This window comes from Carcharhinus amblyrhynchos, chromosome 4 (genome assembly GCF_965287045.1).
Source record: "Carcharhinus amblyrhynchos chromosome 4, sCarAmb.v2.hapA, whole genome shotgun sequence".
Classification (NCBI taxonomy): Eukaryota; Metazoa; Chordata; class Chondrichthyes; order Carcharhiniformes; family Carcharhinidae; genus Carcharhinus; species Carcharhinus amblyrhynchos.
In genome coordinates this window covers 139149093-139167429 of record NC_137327.1, presented here as the reverse complement: position 1 = coordinate 139167429, position 18337 = coordinate 139149093, and positions in this window count along the sequence as shown.

The following is an 18337-nucleotide window of genomic DNA, read 5'->3' as shown; positions in this document are numbered from 1 at the left end:
ATCTACCTCGGACATCCCTCCTATATCTCTCACCATGAACCTTATAGTTATGCCCCCTAGTAACAGCTACAGCCACCCGAGGAAATAGTCTCTGCACCTCCACTCTATCTATCATCTTATAAACTTCAATCAAGTTGTGCCAACTCTTTGAAAAAAGACTGATTGATTAGTCCTATGCTTCTGCACTTTCTCCATTACCCTACACTTCTTTCAAGCACATATTTGGACTTTAGTTCTGGAATTCAAGTAATTCCAGAACAACGGCTTTCTGTGCACCGCCATTCCTGTTGTATCGCTAATAGTCTTGTTCATGGTTGTGTTCCTGTGTTGTATCCATCCTGGAAAATCTTCAGTCATTTCTTATTAATCCTTAGGGAGACAATGCAGAAATATTGGATTTTTCAGTGTTCCAAAATTAGGTAATTTTGTTCTTGGCCGAATAAAACTTCTTATTTTTTTTAAACGACAGATGCATACTATTCCACCTCAGATTAGGCAAAACCATCTTTCAACTAGTCTGGCAGCTCTTCACTTTACTGTTTCTGGAAGTCAGGCAAAAAAGAATGTCCTTCGGGGAATCTTCTGCAGGATATCCATCTTATGAGCGCAAGACACTTTCTGTGAGAAATCACAATTTATTAGAGTCACTTCCAAAAGAAATAAAAGACAATGTTCCAGCAAGTGCAAAATTAAACCACCATCTGCCAAGTTCCAAATGTTGCAACTGAGGTTGGATAAAATTCAAAGAAAGTGGTCAAATGATGACAATATATCTGGAAATTTCATTTCCTGCTTTTAAATTCCCAATTTGAGAATTTGAGAAGTGCATTGTCACTTTGTATTAAAAATCCAATAAAAGGGAAATGTAGCTGATGCCAGATAGCGAGTGAACTTGTGGCTGAATAAAAGAGGTGATATTCCTTTTGTAATGTTCAGTGGCATGGGAACATGGAAATTTTCAATCTCATCCAAGACTAGAGATCCTGCCCTTAGGGTCGAGGACCACACAATGTACCTGCTGCCCGTTACTGGTGGCTATTTTAACCCAGGCAAACTCCACCATTCTCAGGAGGAGCAGAGTCTCCCTGAGACCCCACTGGACTAAAGAAATGGACATTTTTCACCTTTTGACTCTGACTCAATCCAGGCCGATTAAAGATAATATTACCTTGGGCTAGTGAAAGATTGGAGCTCCTCAGAAGATCTCAAAGATCACATTCTCAACCGGTGCAGGTTCCACCGATGTTCTTTTAGGGCTAAAGGGCTGAAATTTCTGAAGAACTCCCTAATTGCAGACTTTCTCAAAGATCCAGGATTAGTTGCTTTCAACTAGAATTTAAAATCAGGATGGAATCCTGTTGATCTGGGTACTGGCCTGTAGTCTGGACATTTCCCAGTTGGAAAGAGGCGTTATAAGGAATTCAAGGCTGTAGATCTTTGAAATCTTTAGGACCACTTTGCCAGGCAGTATTTCATGGTAAAGTGGTAATTTTTTTCTGCAAGCAAACAGAGGGTTCATTTCACCACCCCCACCCCCACCCCCACCCCCACCCCACCCCCAACCCACCCCCACCCCCAACCCAACCCCACCCCCAACCCAACCCCACCCCCACCCCCAACCCAACCCCACCCCCAACCCAACCCCACCCCCAACCCCACCCCCACCCCCAACCCCAACCCACCCCCACCCCCAACCCAACCCCACCCCCAACCCAACCCCACCCCCACCCCCAACCCACCCCCACCCCCAACCCAACCCCACCCCACCCCCAACCCCACCCCCACCCCCACCCCCAACCCACCCCCACCCCCAACCCAACCCCACCCCCAACCCAACCCCACCCCACCCCCAACCCCACCGCCACCCCCACCCCCAACCCACCCCCACCCCCAACCTACCCCCACCCCCACCCCCACCGCCACCCCTTCCTCCTCCACCAAAAGAAAGTGTATGGAATATAAAAAACATTTGTTTTGTTAAGTTGTTCAGAATCATAAGGCATGCTAAAAGTTAATTTATTAGCCACAAGGCTTACATTAACACTGCAATGAAGTCAATGTGAAATTCCCCTAGTCGCCCCACTCTGGTGCCTGTCAGGGTCAATGCGTCTAAGCAGCACGTCTTTCAGACTGTAGGAGGAAACGGGAGGACATGGAGGAAACCCACGCAGACATGAGAAGGTCCACGCAAGTGGCACATAGACAGTGACCCAAGCTGGGAATCGAACCCAGGTCCCTGGTGCTGTGAGGCAGCGGTGCTAACCACTGTGCCCGCAACAGGTTGCCCGCACACTAAATTTGATAAGGCTGAAATCAGTGTCAAAATGTATTTAATACACTATCCAGCATCTTGATGCTTTTTAAAATAAAATATCTATATCAAGTTTCCTGGCATACAATGTTCGATTTTCTCAGGATTACTGAATGTGTTGGGGCAAGAATTGTAGCTAAAAGCATCACTAAAAACAAACTTCTCATCTTAATTTCAAAATTGAAAAGATTGAGGACAGAATTAGTTCAAAACAAATAAACTTTGTGAAGCACCATTAATCATGCAAACATTGTCATATGATAGTGTGGTGTTAGCCTTTTCATACCAACACTCTGAATCAGGAATGCATAGATTCAAGTCCCCCTCCAGAAAGTTCTTGAACACGTTACTTAGGTTATCAGTTTAGTGCTACACCATTAGAGGTACTACCTTTCAGATAAAACTTTACACCTTGGGCCTGGTTGCCTTAGGGGAATATTAAAGATCCCAAGACTTTGCTTGACGACGCGCAGGTGAATTACGCCCAGTGTCCTGGCCAGTATCCGACCAACATCACTAAAACTGGTCATCCAGTCATTATCTCAATGCTGTTCCGTGGCACCTCACCATACACAAATTAGCTGCCCCTTTTCCTTCATCGCTGAAGTGACCACACTTCGAGCGCTTTGGGATGTCCTGAAAAACGCTTAGAAATGCAAGTTGTTTCCTTCAATGCAAACAGATAATTGAATGCACTATGTTCAGAGATACAGCAGTAAAACTATATTTTCTACAGATTATTTTTAGTGTATTTATGCATATGGACCTAGAAATTACACTCTTATAAATATTAGCAAATGGGTTAATCCATCTTTGGAAAAAAATGGGCAAAAAGAATTTCGTTTGAAAACTTTTTAACACTAATATTCACAAAGTGTAATTTCAAAGGCTTGTTGTTCTTTGTGTTCTTATCTTGTATAAATCGCAAAATACATATGTACATAGTCAAATACAAATATAAAACTCTATATTTTGCCTAAAGTAGTTTTAAGAGACTACATTTAACCCTGGCTCTCCATGAGTAAACAAGAACTGAGCAGCATAATTTCTATCTTATCAAGATCTCTTCCTTTTTAATGTTTTCTGAAGCTGTTGTTCAGATGTTGTATTCCTCATTTTGTTGTGATCTGATCAGAATTTCAAAACCAGTGTGTAAACCTTGATTTGTGTTTGATGACTTGAAACCTATTGATTACTGTAAATTTCAGTGTAATGGAAACGGGACAGGCCACCATGCATCTGCATCGCAAAAGAGAATGATTTTGCAAACTGTGAATTGAATCCAATTATATCACCAGCTGAGATACTGTGCCAATATTTTTCTACTTATACAACAGAGTATTTTAAAATTGTCCAGTGCATCACCCCTGGGAGTTTTATATCTACCTAACATGCAGTTACCAGCATACTGAGATGGAGAGTAAGAGGCAAAGAATTATTTTAGGGATTTCATATCAGAGCAAGGATTAAATAACCTGTTTGTGCAGTTCTTTCCCATTCACCTGGAAAAATGGGTCAGGCTTGTAAGAGCTCATGTCACACCTGCACAAGCCTTGAGTATCAATTGAAATATTCAGTGCACTCATCACTTGTATGGCCTTTCAACATCTGTTCTTGGATTAACTGTCACTGTGGTGCATGGGATCCATGAGAAAAGCAAGTCTATCAGGAAGCTTAGAAACAAAAACAGATAAACAACAAGATCCACCTAAAGCTTCTGTGTACTGTGGAGATAATTAAATCTGGTCTTTTATTAATGAAAATATAATGTCAAAGATATATGATGTGAAATGTGAATGGAAGATTGTTCTGTGCTGGTGGTTGCTGTTGCCTTCTGCGTTTTTATTGTTTCATGTCTGCAGTCACTGTACAAATCTGTTCTGTTCTGTTTTTTGGTGATTGTGTACTTGTTTACGGTGTTCAATAAAAAGTGGAAATTTTAAATGAGGTTTCAAATGAATGCTTGCCATCACTCGGGCTTTCTTGTTCTAGAACATAACCATAACGCAGCCTACCTCCATCTACCTGCTATCTTATGTCAGATCTGAGCTCTTCATTTCAAGCCGTCTTGTTGCTGATGAAATCTGTAACATGAGCTGGATTTGAGTCTTAATGCACAGCCTCCTTGTTTATCCTTGCTGTGTCACTTTCAGTGGCACTTCACTGAGTTCCCGGTTTAATAACTTCATCGTAGCTGAGTTTTTCAATATAAGGTGCAAAAATTCAACAGGCCAGGATCACTATAAGGTGGTATTACTTATTGGAGAAGGAGCATTTAGATATACACTTGAACACTGTAATAATGTTACCAAGGCCCACAATGTGAACCTCTTAGAATACGAACTCCCAGATTAAGGTAGTAATGGCTTGTCCAATCATGGAACCCTGTATATGTACATAATATAGAGTGTCAGGGTTACGGGGGCTTGGGGTTTATACTCTGTACAAGGAAGTACCTGACTGAGTGTTGCTTATGATGTACAAGTTTGGCGAAGAGACACTGTCCTCAGTGGAGTCCAGTGTAAACACCATAACATACAAAACCATGACCAAGTGCTGGAAAATATCATTAAAATGGATAGGTGCTTGATGGCCAGCACAGACGTGATGGGCTAAAGGGCCTCTTGTTGTGCTGTAAAATTCTGACTATAGGAGTAAGCTCTGCTCTTTGGGCTTGTTCCACTATTCTGTTAGATCATGGATGATCCCTACTTCAGTTTTATTTACCCACATTAACTCCATGTCCCTTTAAACCTTTAACAAAAATATATCAATCTCAGATTTGAACTTCTCATTTGACGAACCGTAACAGCTTTCTCTCTGGGGAAGAATTCCATATTGTCACTACGGAATCTGTAAGGATACGACTCTCGAATGGTCTTGCTCTTATTTTAATGTTGACCTGGACACTGTTTGAATTCTCTGACCAGAGGATCCAGCTTCACTCTATTGGCCCAATCAAAGCCTTTCAACATCTTAAATATTTCAGATATATTCCTGCAAGACAAATATTTCAAATATATTCCAGGTGCTGCAAGACACAGCTCAAGATGGATGAATTCCACAATCTAAAAATCTATAGGTGTGGGTTTTTGTGGTGGGTGGGAAGGTGGTGGAGAAAGGAAGAAGTGTTTAGCTATTATGGGTTAGACATCCTGATGTGGCTTTGGGCTGGTTGATTTGATTTGATTTATTATTGTCACATGCATTAGCATACAGTGAAAAGCATTGTTTCTTGTGCACTATACAGACAATGCATACCATTCATAGAGAACGAAAGGAGAGGGTGCAGAATGTAGTGTTACAGTCACAGCGAGGGTGTAGAGAAAGATCAACTTAATTCAAGGTATATTTCCCAGAACAGAAAAAGATCCACTCCATGAAGAATCTCAGCTCAAACAGGCGAATGAGCAGTGGTTATTTATATAATGAACCATTTGAGCCAGATTCAGCTCCTCGCCAGCATCCATTCAAATGCCATATGTGCTTGTAATTCCCTGACAAATACTTATCCATCTGGAGAGAGAGGTTTCACAGAAACAGATGGGAAGCTTTTATCATTGATTCTTTCCTGAAGTGAATTTTCTCACAAGCTGAATTGAATGCAGGGCAGTAAATCTGAATGCTGACACTAGGGACATGGTGGATGGGAAAGGCAAGAGAAAACTAGCCTGATGACCAAAGAAGAACGTGACAATGGAATTGAGATGGTCCTTTCGAGCTAGCAAGAAGATAGGTGACCGTCCAAAGGGCTCTGATGAAACTGAAGCAAAACCAGGCTGAAGAGATTGAATTAATCAAATGATTAAATCAGAATATAAAGAGAAAATCCAGGAAATTCTCGGCAGGTCGGTCAACCCGTGTGGAGAGAGAAATAGAGTTTATGGGTGGGATTCACTGCAACTGATTGACAAATTCTCTATCTGTGCTGGCAGTGGCAATGTGCCATCAATGGCCAGAGAATCCCAGCCAACATTTCAGGTCAGTGCCCAGTTCTGATGAACGGACGTTGATATCAATCATGAAGTGATGTGAGACACTTGAGGAGCTAATATTGCCTCTGAGTCTGTAAGAAGGGATGGATGGGGGTAGTCAGATGGAACTAAAGGTAGACTCTGTGTATTATGGGCACAATGACTACAACAAAACCCAGATTCAGAAGCAAAGAAAATCCTCTTTATTTTCATGCACGTGAGGATTCATTTACAGATTGAGAATATTGGGTCATCTCCATCATCTCCAAACAGTAAGGTGGAGGTGATGGATCCTCTCTCTAAATGGGTAGGATCATTTCAACTAGCTAGTACTACCATCAGAGAAAGGCAAATATCTGGTGGCCCACATGCCCACGGGCCGCGTGCAGCTTAAGTTCATTGGTTTTGATCAAGGAAGATATTTTGCTGTCAGGGTGATACAGAAAACCATGCAGTTTTTAGAGATCAAAAAGAGATTCCCACTTTAGGAGAGCCAGAAGGGGTCATGAGAAGACCTTGGCGGGTAAGATTAAGGAGAATCCCAAGGCCTTCTATAAATATGTGAAAGGTAAAAGGATGAGAAGAGAAGGGATAGGACCTATAAAAGGTGAAGGGGTTAAGGTCTGTGTGGAACCAGAAGAAATGGCAGAGGTGCTTAATGAGTATTTTGCCTCAGTATTCACAGTGGAAACTGATCTGGGAGATTTTGCTACGGATTTGCAGCAGATGGAAAAGATTGAGTTTGTGGATATTAAGGTGGAGGATGTGTTAGAACTTTTGAATTCTATCAAGATTGATAAGTCGCCGGGACCAGATGGGATGTACCCCAGGATACTGTGGGAGGCGAGGGAAGTGATTGCAGAGCCCCTGGCGATGATCTTTGCGTCGTCAATGGAGACGGGAGAGGTTCCGGAAGATTGGAGGATTGCGGATGTAGTCCCTATTTTCAAGAAAGGGAACAGAGATAGCCCAGGAAATTACCGACCGGTGAGTCTGACCTCAGTGGTTGGTAAGCTGATGGAGAGGCTTCTGAGGGACAAGATTTATGAGCATTTGGAGAGGTTTGACATGATCAGGAATAGTCAGTATGGATTTGTCAAGGGCAGGTTGTGCCTTACGAGCCTAGTTGAGTTCTTCGATAATGTGACTGAACACATTGACGAAGGAAGTGCCGTGGACGTAGGGTACATGGACTTCAGCAAGGCGTTTGATAAGGTCCCCCATGCAAGACTTCTTGAGAAGGTGAGAGGGCATGGGATCCAAGGGCCTTTGGCCTTGTGGATCCAGAACTGGCTTGCCTGCAGAAGGCAGAGAGTGGTTGTGGATGGGTCTTTTTCGGCATGGAGGTCAGTCACCAGTGGAGTGCCCCAGGGATCTGTTCTAGGACCCTTGCTGTTTGTCATTTTCATAAATGACCTGGATGAGGAAGTGGAGGGATGGGTAAGTAAGTTCGCTGATGACACGAAGGTCGGTGGTGTTGTGGATGGTCTGGAAGGATGGCAAAAGTTGCAGCAGGACATAAATAGGATGCAGGACTGGGCGGAGAAGTAGCAGATGGACTTCAACGCGGATAAATGCGTAGTCGTCCATTTTGGCAGAACCAACGGGATGAACGAGTACACTATCAAGGGCAGGAGTCTTGGTAGTGTTGAGGAGCAGAAGGATCTTGGGGTCCGGGTCCACAGGACTCTTAAATCGGCCTCGCAGGTGGAGGATGTGGTCAAGAAGGCGTATGGTGTACTGGCCTTTATAAATCGAGGGATTGAGTTTAGGAGTCGGGAGGTAATGCTGCAACTTTATAAGACCCTTGTCAGGCCTCATTTGGAGTACTGTGCGCAGTTCTGGTCGCCTCACTATAGGAAAGATGTAGAAGCTATTGAAAGGATACAGAGGAGATTTACAAGGATGTTGCCTGGACTGGGAGGCATGCCTTATGAAGTTAGGTTGAGGGAACCGGGTCTCTTTTCCCTGGAGAGACGAAGGTTGAGAGGCGACCTGATAGAGGTTTATAAAATGTTGAGAGGAATAGATAGGGTGGATTCTCAGAGGCTATTTCCCCGGGTTGAAATGGTCGCTACGAGAGGACACAGATTGAAGGTGCGGGGAGGAAAGTACAGAGGTGATGTTAGGGGTAAGTTTTTCACTCAGAGGGTGGTGAGTGAATAGAATCGGCTGCCGTCAGTGGTGGTGGAGGCGAACTTGCTGGGGTCTTTTAAAAGACTTCTGGATGAGTATATGGGGTTTTATGGGATTGGGGGTTATAGATAGGTCTATAGATTGGTAGGTGTTGATGTGATCGGCGCAACTCGTGGGCCGAAGGGCCTGTTTGTGCTGTAGTGTTCTATGTTCTATGTTTACTCACAACCCCAATCCCCCAGCAATTGTAGAAAGGATGAATGAAGCTGTCAAACCCACGTTCAAAGTGTGAATAGTCCAGTCAAGTGGAAACTGTGACCATCTATTACCATCAGCCCAGAGAGCTCAAATACTGCAACATCTTAGAGCACAAGATCATGACTGTCAAAGTTACGTGAACGGCAGAACATTTCCTCTCTACTGACTCACCGGGGTTCCGGTGCTAAGCTTTGATATAAGAGACCCAGGAGAAACAACTGCTTCTGCCAAGTGAGCACCAAACATCAGCACCTCAAAAAGAGGAAACAACATTTACTTTGATGCAAAAGTGGGCCATACAAAGGCCAACAGGTTATTTAATATTAAACCATTTTGTGCTGCCCACCAGGACCCGTAATCCATAGTGTAGATTAAAATATAAAGTGACCCTGTGGAAAGAGAGAGACTGGTGCTGTGTTAACCAGCTTAAAGTATTTCCAAGAAATATGTCCCTCAACCTGCGCAGGGTGTCATGATGTTGAAGAAATCCTGGGAGTTATCGATGCAGGATATGTAAGGAGTAGGTGGATTGGTCACGCTAAATTGCCCCTTAATGTCAGGGGGATTAGTGAGAGTAAATGTATGGGGTTTATGGGGATAGGGCCTGGGTGGGATTGTGGTGGATCAGATTCGATGGACTGAATGCTCCCTTTTACATGCAGGATTCGGTGATATTGAAGGGAAGGACAGGGGAGATCAGTTACTGATAGTAGATATGACAGAATGTTCTGTTTTCTTTCTTCTTATGTGTGTCAGAGTGTGGAACAAGCTGCCAGAGGTAGAAGTAGATGTTGGTACAATTTTGATTTTTAATTAGACAATTACAAGGATAAGATGGGATATGGGCCAAATGCGGGCAATTGGGGCTAGCTTAGTGGTAAAAACTGGGCGGCATGGACAAGTTGGGCCGAAGGGCCTGTTTCCATGCTGTCAACCTAATATGGACGCTTGATTCAACAGTTTGGGAAAGCAGCAATTTTAAATTCCGGGGCTCTATAAAGAGCAGCTATTTTGTCTCCATTATCCCAAGCAGAACTCTAAGAACCTGCTTCAGGGAAGTTCTTGGCCAAGGGAGGACAAAGAGGAACATTGTCTCTAAAACCTCTTTTCCTCGACACTAAATCCCGTTACCAAGAGCCGCCATCTCCAGGGTCATTCCATACACTCATCGCAAAAACAAACTCCAGGCGTTCCACCACAGAAACCATCGCATCTGCTAAACCCATCCTCAGGTGGGTTTAACCCCTTCACCTCAGTAAAAAAGCAATGAGCTCACAACAATATCTCACAGAGACTGACTTGAAATCACATCTTTAGTATCTTTTATTTTTCTGAGTGGTAAAAGGGCCATTTTTTACCACTCAAAACCCAAGGACAGCCCAGTGAGACTCAACACACCAGATTCTGCAGAGGTATAGCAGCCCAAAGAGTTGGGGGGGGGCGGTGGGGGGAGGTGATGGTGGTGGTGGGGGCAGGGGGTCAGTGACTTCAATCCACTGCGCTCGAGTCATCTGGGGGAAAAGCCCACAGAATTAAACTGGGACCAAGGAGATCCCCAGACAGGTAAAGAGACAGTGAGGGAGATGCACCACTTAGCCGAAGAGCCTGAGGGAAACAACTTGCTGGTTAAAACAACGGACGTGAGTCCCAGTGAGCGAAAGGTGGCAGGAAAGGGATTGACAGATGTCCCCAGTTAAAATGTACCGCAGAAAGGCTTTGTGAGATCTCAGAGTGGGTTACTGGCAGCTAGCAGTGAATTCTATAGCTCTGCCTGTTCTGAAGCAGCACAAGAACTGGCCACACCGAGCAGTGTGGAATCAGAGAATGTGGCTGCAAAGCTTGGGATTCCATTCAGACCATGATTCTGATAAAATAATTCACCAACTGTGGGCCAGGCTTAAGGTTTTGGACAAAGATTCAAAATGCAGGAGTTGTCCACCCAGCCTGGAAATAATTGAACAGAATCCAATTGGACTGGAGTGAGGAAAAACAGAGAAATTTTAGACTGTTCAAAAAACAAAGCAAACAGGAATATCAAATAATCTTGCTGTAACTATAAAAGGTACCGTAATGACATTCTTATCAGCAACAAGAGCTCTTGACCAAAGAAGGGACTAATTATTGGCACTAGAAACAGATCAGTGCCAACTTGTTTATTCAGAGGGAGAATTTAAATGGTTTAAGGCTGGGAAATGAACAGAAAATCATCCAGACAAAGCAGCAGCAAGCCATTGATAGATGTTTCCATTTACCTGACACATTTGATGGAATCAATAATGAAAAAGCTACAGAAAGCAGAGAAAGAATTTCCAAAGTGAAGATCAGTGCAAAGTGTTGTAAAAACTGGAGGAAGGAAGTCAAAACAATCATCATCGCTGGGGAAATGGTACTGGGGAAAGTACTCGATTTAAATGCTGACATGTCCTCAGGACCAGATGGCCTACAATCCAGTGGTTTTAAATGAAGTGGCTGCAGAGATAGTAAATACATTGGTTATAATCTCCTAAAAATCCTTAGATGTTGGAACAGTCCCAATGGATTGGAAAATAGCTCATTAACAAAGAACAAAGAACAAAGAACAACCCAGCACGGGAAACAGGCCCTTCGGCCCAACGAGCCCGCGCCGCCGCATCACCCTACACCTATTCTACCCTGCGTGTCTACGAATGGAACCCCTAACTTAGCCAGATTCAGGGGAGAATAGTGTCAATTTGGTAAAACCAATCAGCCTAAGAGCACATCTTTGGGGTGTGGGAGGAAACCGGAGCGCCCGGAGGAAACCCACACAACCACAGGGAGAATGCACAAACTCCCATAGACACAGGCCCAAATCCATGTATCTGCACAGCCAGCAGTGCTAGTCACCGAGCTGTTGCGGCGCCCGTCTACCGGTCCAGGATCAAGCACACACACCGACACGAAGTACTAGGCCACTCCCGGAACCTCCAAGAGCAGCCCACGCACGACCCACCGTGTGCATGCCCCTCGTTTGACAACGAGGTGGACCTCCACCTGCGGAATAAAGACAAAAGTATTAATCATACAGCCTGCCTTTCCGGTGTCTCCCGAGGTTTAACCCTATTTAATAGCCCCTACCATATCCCTCCATTCTCGTTTCACTCATGTGTCTGTCTAACTGCATCTTAAACGAGTCCAACGTTCCTGCCTCCACCACCCTACTCGGTAGCGCATTCCAGACCCCCACAACTCTCTGCGTAAAGAACCTTCTTCTCACCTCCAAATTATACCTCTCCCCCCTCACCCTTAAATCATGACCTCTCGTGTTCGTACCCAGTCTAGGGAGCAGTCTCTCACTATTAACTCTATCTATTCCCTTCAGTATCTTATATACCTCTATCATGTCCCCTCTCAATCTCCGTCTTTCCAAGGAGAATAGCCCCAGTTTCTTCAAGCTCTCCTCGTAACCCAGTCCCCCCATGCCAGGCAACATCCTGGTAAACCTCCTCTGCACCCTTTCCAGAGACTCCACGTCCTTCCGGTAGTAAGGTGACCAGAACTGGACGCAGTACTCCAAATGCGGTCTAACCAACGTTCTGTACAACTGAAGCATTAGACGGCAGCTTTTATACTCTATGCCCCTTCCTATAAAGGCTAACATCCCATAAGCCTTCCTAACAACCTTCTCCACTTGTGATGCAACCTTCATGGATTTGTGGACCTGCACTCCCAGGTCTCTCTGTACGTCTATACTCCTAATCTGTCTACCTTTTATCACATAGCTCCTCTCTGCATTATTCCGCCCAAAATGCATCACCTCGCATTTGTCAGGATTAAATGCCATCTGCCACCTATCTGCCCACTGCACCAACCTATCTATATCCTGTTGTATCACCTGACAATCCAGTTCCGTACCCGCCAACCCTGCCATCTTGGTGTCATCAGCAAACTTGCTGATCACACCACCTACGCCCTCTTCCAAGTCATTTATGTAGACTACAAAGAGGAGAGGTCCCAGTACTGAGCCCTGCGGCACACCACTGGTCACTGGCCTCCAGCCCGACAAGGTCCCCTCCACAACTACCCTCTGTCTCCTATTTCCCAGCCAGTTCTCAATCCACCTAGCCACCTGGCCTCGTATCCCATGCGCCTTAACCTTTTCTACCAGATGCAGGTTCTCTCCAGGTAATCCTTCCACCCCTGATTCATTCCCTGATTCTTATCCCACTTCTCCTTGGTGATCTCCCCCCATTGTAACAACTTCATTCAAGAAAAGAGGCAGGCAGAAAGCAAGAATCCGCAAGGCATTGGTCTAACATCTGCCATAAGTAAGAAGTCTCAGGTTAAAGTCCAACAGGTTTATTTGGTATCACGAGCTTTCAGAGCGCTGCTCCTTTATCAGGTGAGAAAGTTTAAGAGGCCGACTGTTTAAGAAGTAGAAGGGGAGAAACCTTTTCTCTTACACAGCTATTAGTGATTGTCTTTCCCAGAAAGCAGTGGAGATGGATTCATAGAATTTACTCAAGACAAACCTACCCCTACTCAGTCCTAAAACTGGGAAAAAGATGAGGAAATGAACTTCCAATTTAAAAAAAAAACTAACAGGAAAATGTAAATACTATATTGCATCAGTCACCTATCCAGGTTTAGCTTTGGATTTCTCAATGTAATTCTGTAAAAAATGAAAATATGTATCTTCTAATGTTTTTGATAAGGCAGGATTTCAGTTACAAGTTGTGATATTATAGATTTTGTCTCAATGTTAATTTTCTTTTTAAATGGACACATGAAGCCTTAAAGATGGCTGCCAAAAGTCAGCTGACCTTTTCCACTGCCGGGTGAATTGCAAGTTGACAATCTCCAGACATGTGAAGAGGTTTGGAATCTGATTCACATTTCCCTAAGGATTAACTGAAGCTCATTGTGACCTCTCTGGAGGTGTGAATAGCTGTGGTGATTATCACTTTAAGGGCAGCACAGCAGAGTTAGGGTCACCTGGTCTGGGTGACCAATCAAGAGTCAGAGTAGGGAATCACCCCCGGGGGAAGAGTCCTCTTCGGCCGAGACATTCCAGAACAGGCTGCAGACAGAAAGAAATAAATCCTTTGAAGCCTCTGAGAGTATTATTACGATAGCTCTTACCTATGGCCCAGTGGTAATATCGCTAAACTATTAACCCAGGAACTCAACTAATGTTCTGGGGACCCAATTTCGAATCCTGCCACAGCAGACAGGGGAATTTTAATTCAATAAAAAGAAATCTGGAATTAAGACTCTACTGATGACCGTGAAACCATTGTCAATTGTTGGAAAAACCCATCTGGTTCACTAATGTCCTTTAGGGAAGGAAATCTGCCGTCCTTACCCGGTCTGGCCTACATGTGACTCCAGACCCACAGCAATGTGGTTGACTCTCAGCTGCTCTCAGACAACTGGTGATGGGCAATAAATGCTGGCCAGCCACAAGTCCCACAAATAAATAAATCTATCCTAACCTTGGGAGGATGATAACCTGCTGAGATATTTAAAAGATTAATTCCCTGAGTTAAAAAGTCTGTCAGAAGGACAGCATTGTGATGGGTCTGCTCCCTTTATGATGCTCTGGTCCATTCCTCATCACTCTCCACACCTCACCCCTTTCCCACAGCACCATCCCATCCAATCACAGGAGGTGTAACACTTCCCTCCTTCCTCCTTCCAGGTGAGGCAGTATTTCACTTGTAGCCCAGTCCATCACCCAAACCAGCCTTCTATTCATTGACTCTGTCTACACTCTCACTGCTTTGGCAAAGCAGCCAGTATAATAAAAACTCCACACACCCCGGACATTCTCTCTTCCACCTTCTTCAGTCGGGAGAAAGATACAAAAGTCTGAGGTCCCGTACCGACCGACTCAAGAACAGCTTCTTCCCTGCCGCTGTCAGACTTTTGAATGGACCTCCCTCGCATTAAGTTGATCTTTCTCTACACCCTCGCTATGACTGTAACACTACATTCTGCACTCTCTCACTTTCTTCTCTATGAACAGTATGTTTGCCTGGCTAGTGCAGAAGAAACAATACTTTTCACCGTATGTTAATACATGTGATAATAATAAATCAAATCAAATTAAATCTTTCAATTTTGTCTACTGTTTTCAATGCTCACAATGTGATCTCCTGTACGCTGGGAAGACTAAACACAGACCGGGCAATGGCTTTGCAGAACACCTTCAGCCAATCGCCATCCATGACCCTGACCTTCCAGTTGTTTGCCATTTTAATTCACCATCTTGCTCTCATGTTCAGATTTCCTGCTCTTGGCTTGCTGCAATGCTCCAGTGAAGCCCAAAGGAAGCTGGGGTGATGTTAGCTCAACTTCCAATTAGACACTTTATAGTTTATCAGACTCAACATTGAGTTCAACAACTTCAGATGATGAACTCTGTCCCCCATTTTTAATGTTATCCCCAAATCACTCTATTATGTTTTCTGGTCACCCTATTATAGAAAGGTTATTAAACTAGAAAGAATGCAACAGAGATTTACTAGGATGCTACCAGGACTTGATGGTTAGAGTTATAAGGAGAGGCTGAACAGACCGGGACTGGAGCATAAGAACATAAGAACATAAGAAATAAGAGCAGGAGTAGGCCATCTAGCCCTTCGAGCCTGCCCCGCCATTCAATAAGATCATGGCTGATCTGTTGTGGCTCAGTTCCACTTTCCCGCCCTCTCCCCATAACCCTTAATCCCCTCTCTTATCAAGAACCCATCAACCCGCTTCTTAAAAATATTTAGCGAGGCAGCCTCCACCACTTCAACGGGCAGAGAATTCCAGAGATTCACCACCCTTTGAGTGAAGAAGTTCCTCCTCAACTCCGTTCTAAACCGCCTCCCCTTTATCTTGAGGCTGTGCCCCCTAGTCCTACTGTCTTTTTTGAGCGGGAAGAGTCTCTCCACCTCTATCCTATCCATCCCATTCATCATCTTATACGTCTCAATGAGATCTCCCCTCATTCTTCTAAACTCTAACGAGTACAAGCCTAGTTTATTCAGCCTCTCCTCATAGCTCAATCCCCTCAACTCCGGTATCAGCCTAGTAAACCTCCTCTGCACTCCCTCCAGGGCCAAAATATCCTTGCGCAGGTGCGGCGCCCAAAACTGCACACAGTACTCCAGCTGTGGCCTCACCAATGCGCTATACAGCTGCAGCAAGACCTCCCTACTTTTATATTCAATCCCCCTCGCTATGAAGGCCAGCATCCCATTCGCCTTCCTGACCACCTGCTGCACCTGCAAGCTGGGTTTTTGCGACTCATGCACAAGGACCCCGAGGTCCCTCTGCACCGTCGCCTGCTGCAGTTTTTCGCCACGTAAGTAATAGTCCTTCCTACCATTCTTCCTACCAAAGTGGACCACCTCACACTTGCCAACATTAAATTCCATTTGCCATTTCCTGGCCCATTCGCCCAGCCTATCTAGATCCTTCTGCAGACTCTCCACACCCTCCGCACAATTTGCCTTTCCCCCAATCTTGGTGTCATCAGCAAATTTCGACACCCTGCACTCGGTTCCCTCCTCCAGATCATCTATATAAATGGTAAATTGCTGAGGCCCCAGCACCGACCCCTGGGGCACCCCACTAGTCACCAACCGCCAATCCGAATAGCACCCATTGACCCCCACTCTCTGCCTCCTATTTGACAACCAATCCTCTATCCACGCTAACACCCTACCCCCAACTCCATGTCCCCTGACCTTCTGCAATAACCTCTTGTGAGGTACCTTGTCAAAAGCCTTCTGAAAATCCAGAAAGACCACATCCACCGGCTCTCCTCTATCCACCGCCCTAGACACATCCTCATAGAACTCCAGTAAATTTGTCAGACACGACTTCCCTTTAATGAAACCGTGTTGCGTCTGCCCTATCAAGCAATTCCCTTCAAGATGCCTCGCAATTTCCTCCTTAATGACGGATTCTAACATTTTACCTACCACAGATGTTAAACTAACCAGCCTATAATTCCCCGCCTTTTGCCTGGCACCCTTCTTAAACAACGGCGTAACATTAGCCGTTTTCCAATCTTCCGGCACTTCCGGCACTTCATTACTGTTACTAGAGAGGTGGTGCTCGACAGACTGGAGGGGCTGATTGTGGACAAGTCCCCAGGACCGGATGGAATGCATCCGAGGGTTCTGAAAGAAATGGCGGAGGTTATAGTGGATGCCTTGGTGGTTATTTTCCAGACGTCGCTGGATTCCGGAGCATAGGAGACTTAGGGGTGATCTCACAGAGGTCTGTAAAATAATGAGGGGCACAGATCAGCTAGATGGTCAATATCATTTCCAAAAGGTAGGGGAGTCTGAAACTAGAGGGCAAAGGTTTAAGGCGAGAGGGGAGAGATACAAAAGTGTCCAGAGGGACAATTTTTTGACACAGAGGGTGGTGAGTGTCTGGAACAAGCTGCCAGAGGCAGTAGTAGAGGTGGGTACAATATTGTTTTTTTCAAAAACATTTAAATAGTTACATGGGTGAGATGGGTATAGAGAAATATGGACTAAATGTGGGCAATTGGGACTAGCTTAGGGGTGAGAAAAGGGGTGGGATGGGCTAATTGGGCTGAAGGGCCTGTTTCCATGCCGTAAACCTCTATGACTCTAAGTGCCAGTCAATATCTTGTTCAGACGGTGCTGATCTTTATCCAGCTATTAACACGAACAATGTTGAGGGTTGGTCCACTCAAGGACAAGGGAGGGAATCTATGCGTGGAGCCAGAGGAAATGGGCAGGGTTTTAAATGAGTACTTTGTGTCAGTATTCACTAAAGAGAAGGATTTGGTGGATGATGAGTCTGGGAAAGGATGTGTCGATAATTTGAGTCATGTTGAGATCAAAAAGGAGGATGTATTGGGGTTATTGAGAAACTTTATGGTAGACAAGTGCCCAGGGCCTGATGGGATATACTGAGAGAGGCAAGGGAGGAAATTGCTGGGGCTTTGAGAGAAATCTTTTCTGTACCCTCTCCAAAGCCTCCACATCCTTCTGGTAGTGTGGCAACCAGAAGGCAGCTGGGGCTTTTCTCTTTAGAGCAGAGAAGGATGGTAGGCAACTTAATAGAGATTTATAAGATGAGGGGGATAGATCGAGTGGATGTTCAGAGACTATTTCCTTGGGTGGATGTAGCTGTTACTAGGGAGCATAACTATAGGTTCATGGTGGGAGATATAGGAGGGATGTCCGAGGTAGATTCTTTATTCAGAGAATGGTGGGGGTGTGGAATACACTGCCTGCTGTGATAGTGGAGTCGGACACTTTAGGAACTTTCAAGCGGTTATTGGATAGGCACATGGAGCACACCAGAATGATAGGGAGTGGGATAGCTTGATCTTGAGTTCGGACATAGCTCAGCACAACACTGAGGGCCGTAGGGCCTGTACTGTGCTGTAATGTTCTATGTTTCTATGTTTTGAGTCTAGATGATCCTTTGTCAGAACTCATCTGGACTTGAAAGTTTGGTTCTATTCTCTTTCCACAGGTGCTGTCAGATCTGCTGAGATTTTCCAGCATTTTCTGTTTTTGTTTTAGATTCCAGCACCCACAGTATTTTGCTTTTAACCAAATACCTATTATGGGATCGCGATTCAACAGTTTGGGATAGCAATGTGTTGGTACTGTGTAAAGATAGGCTGTAAACAGCTGTTTTGTGTGTCACAACATCT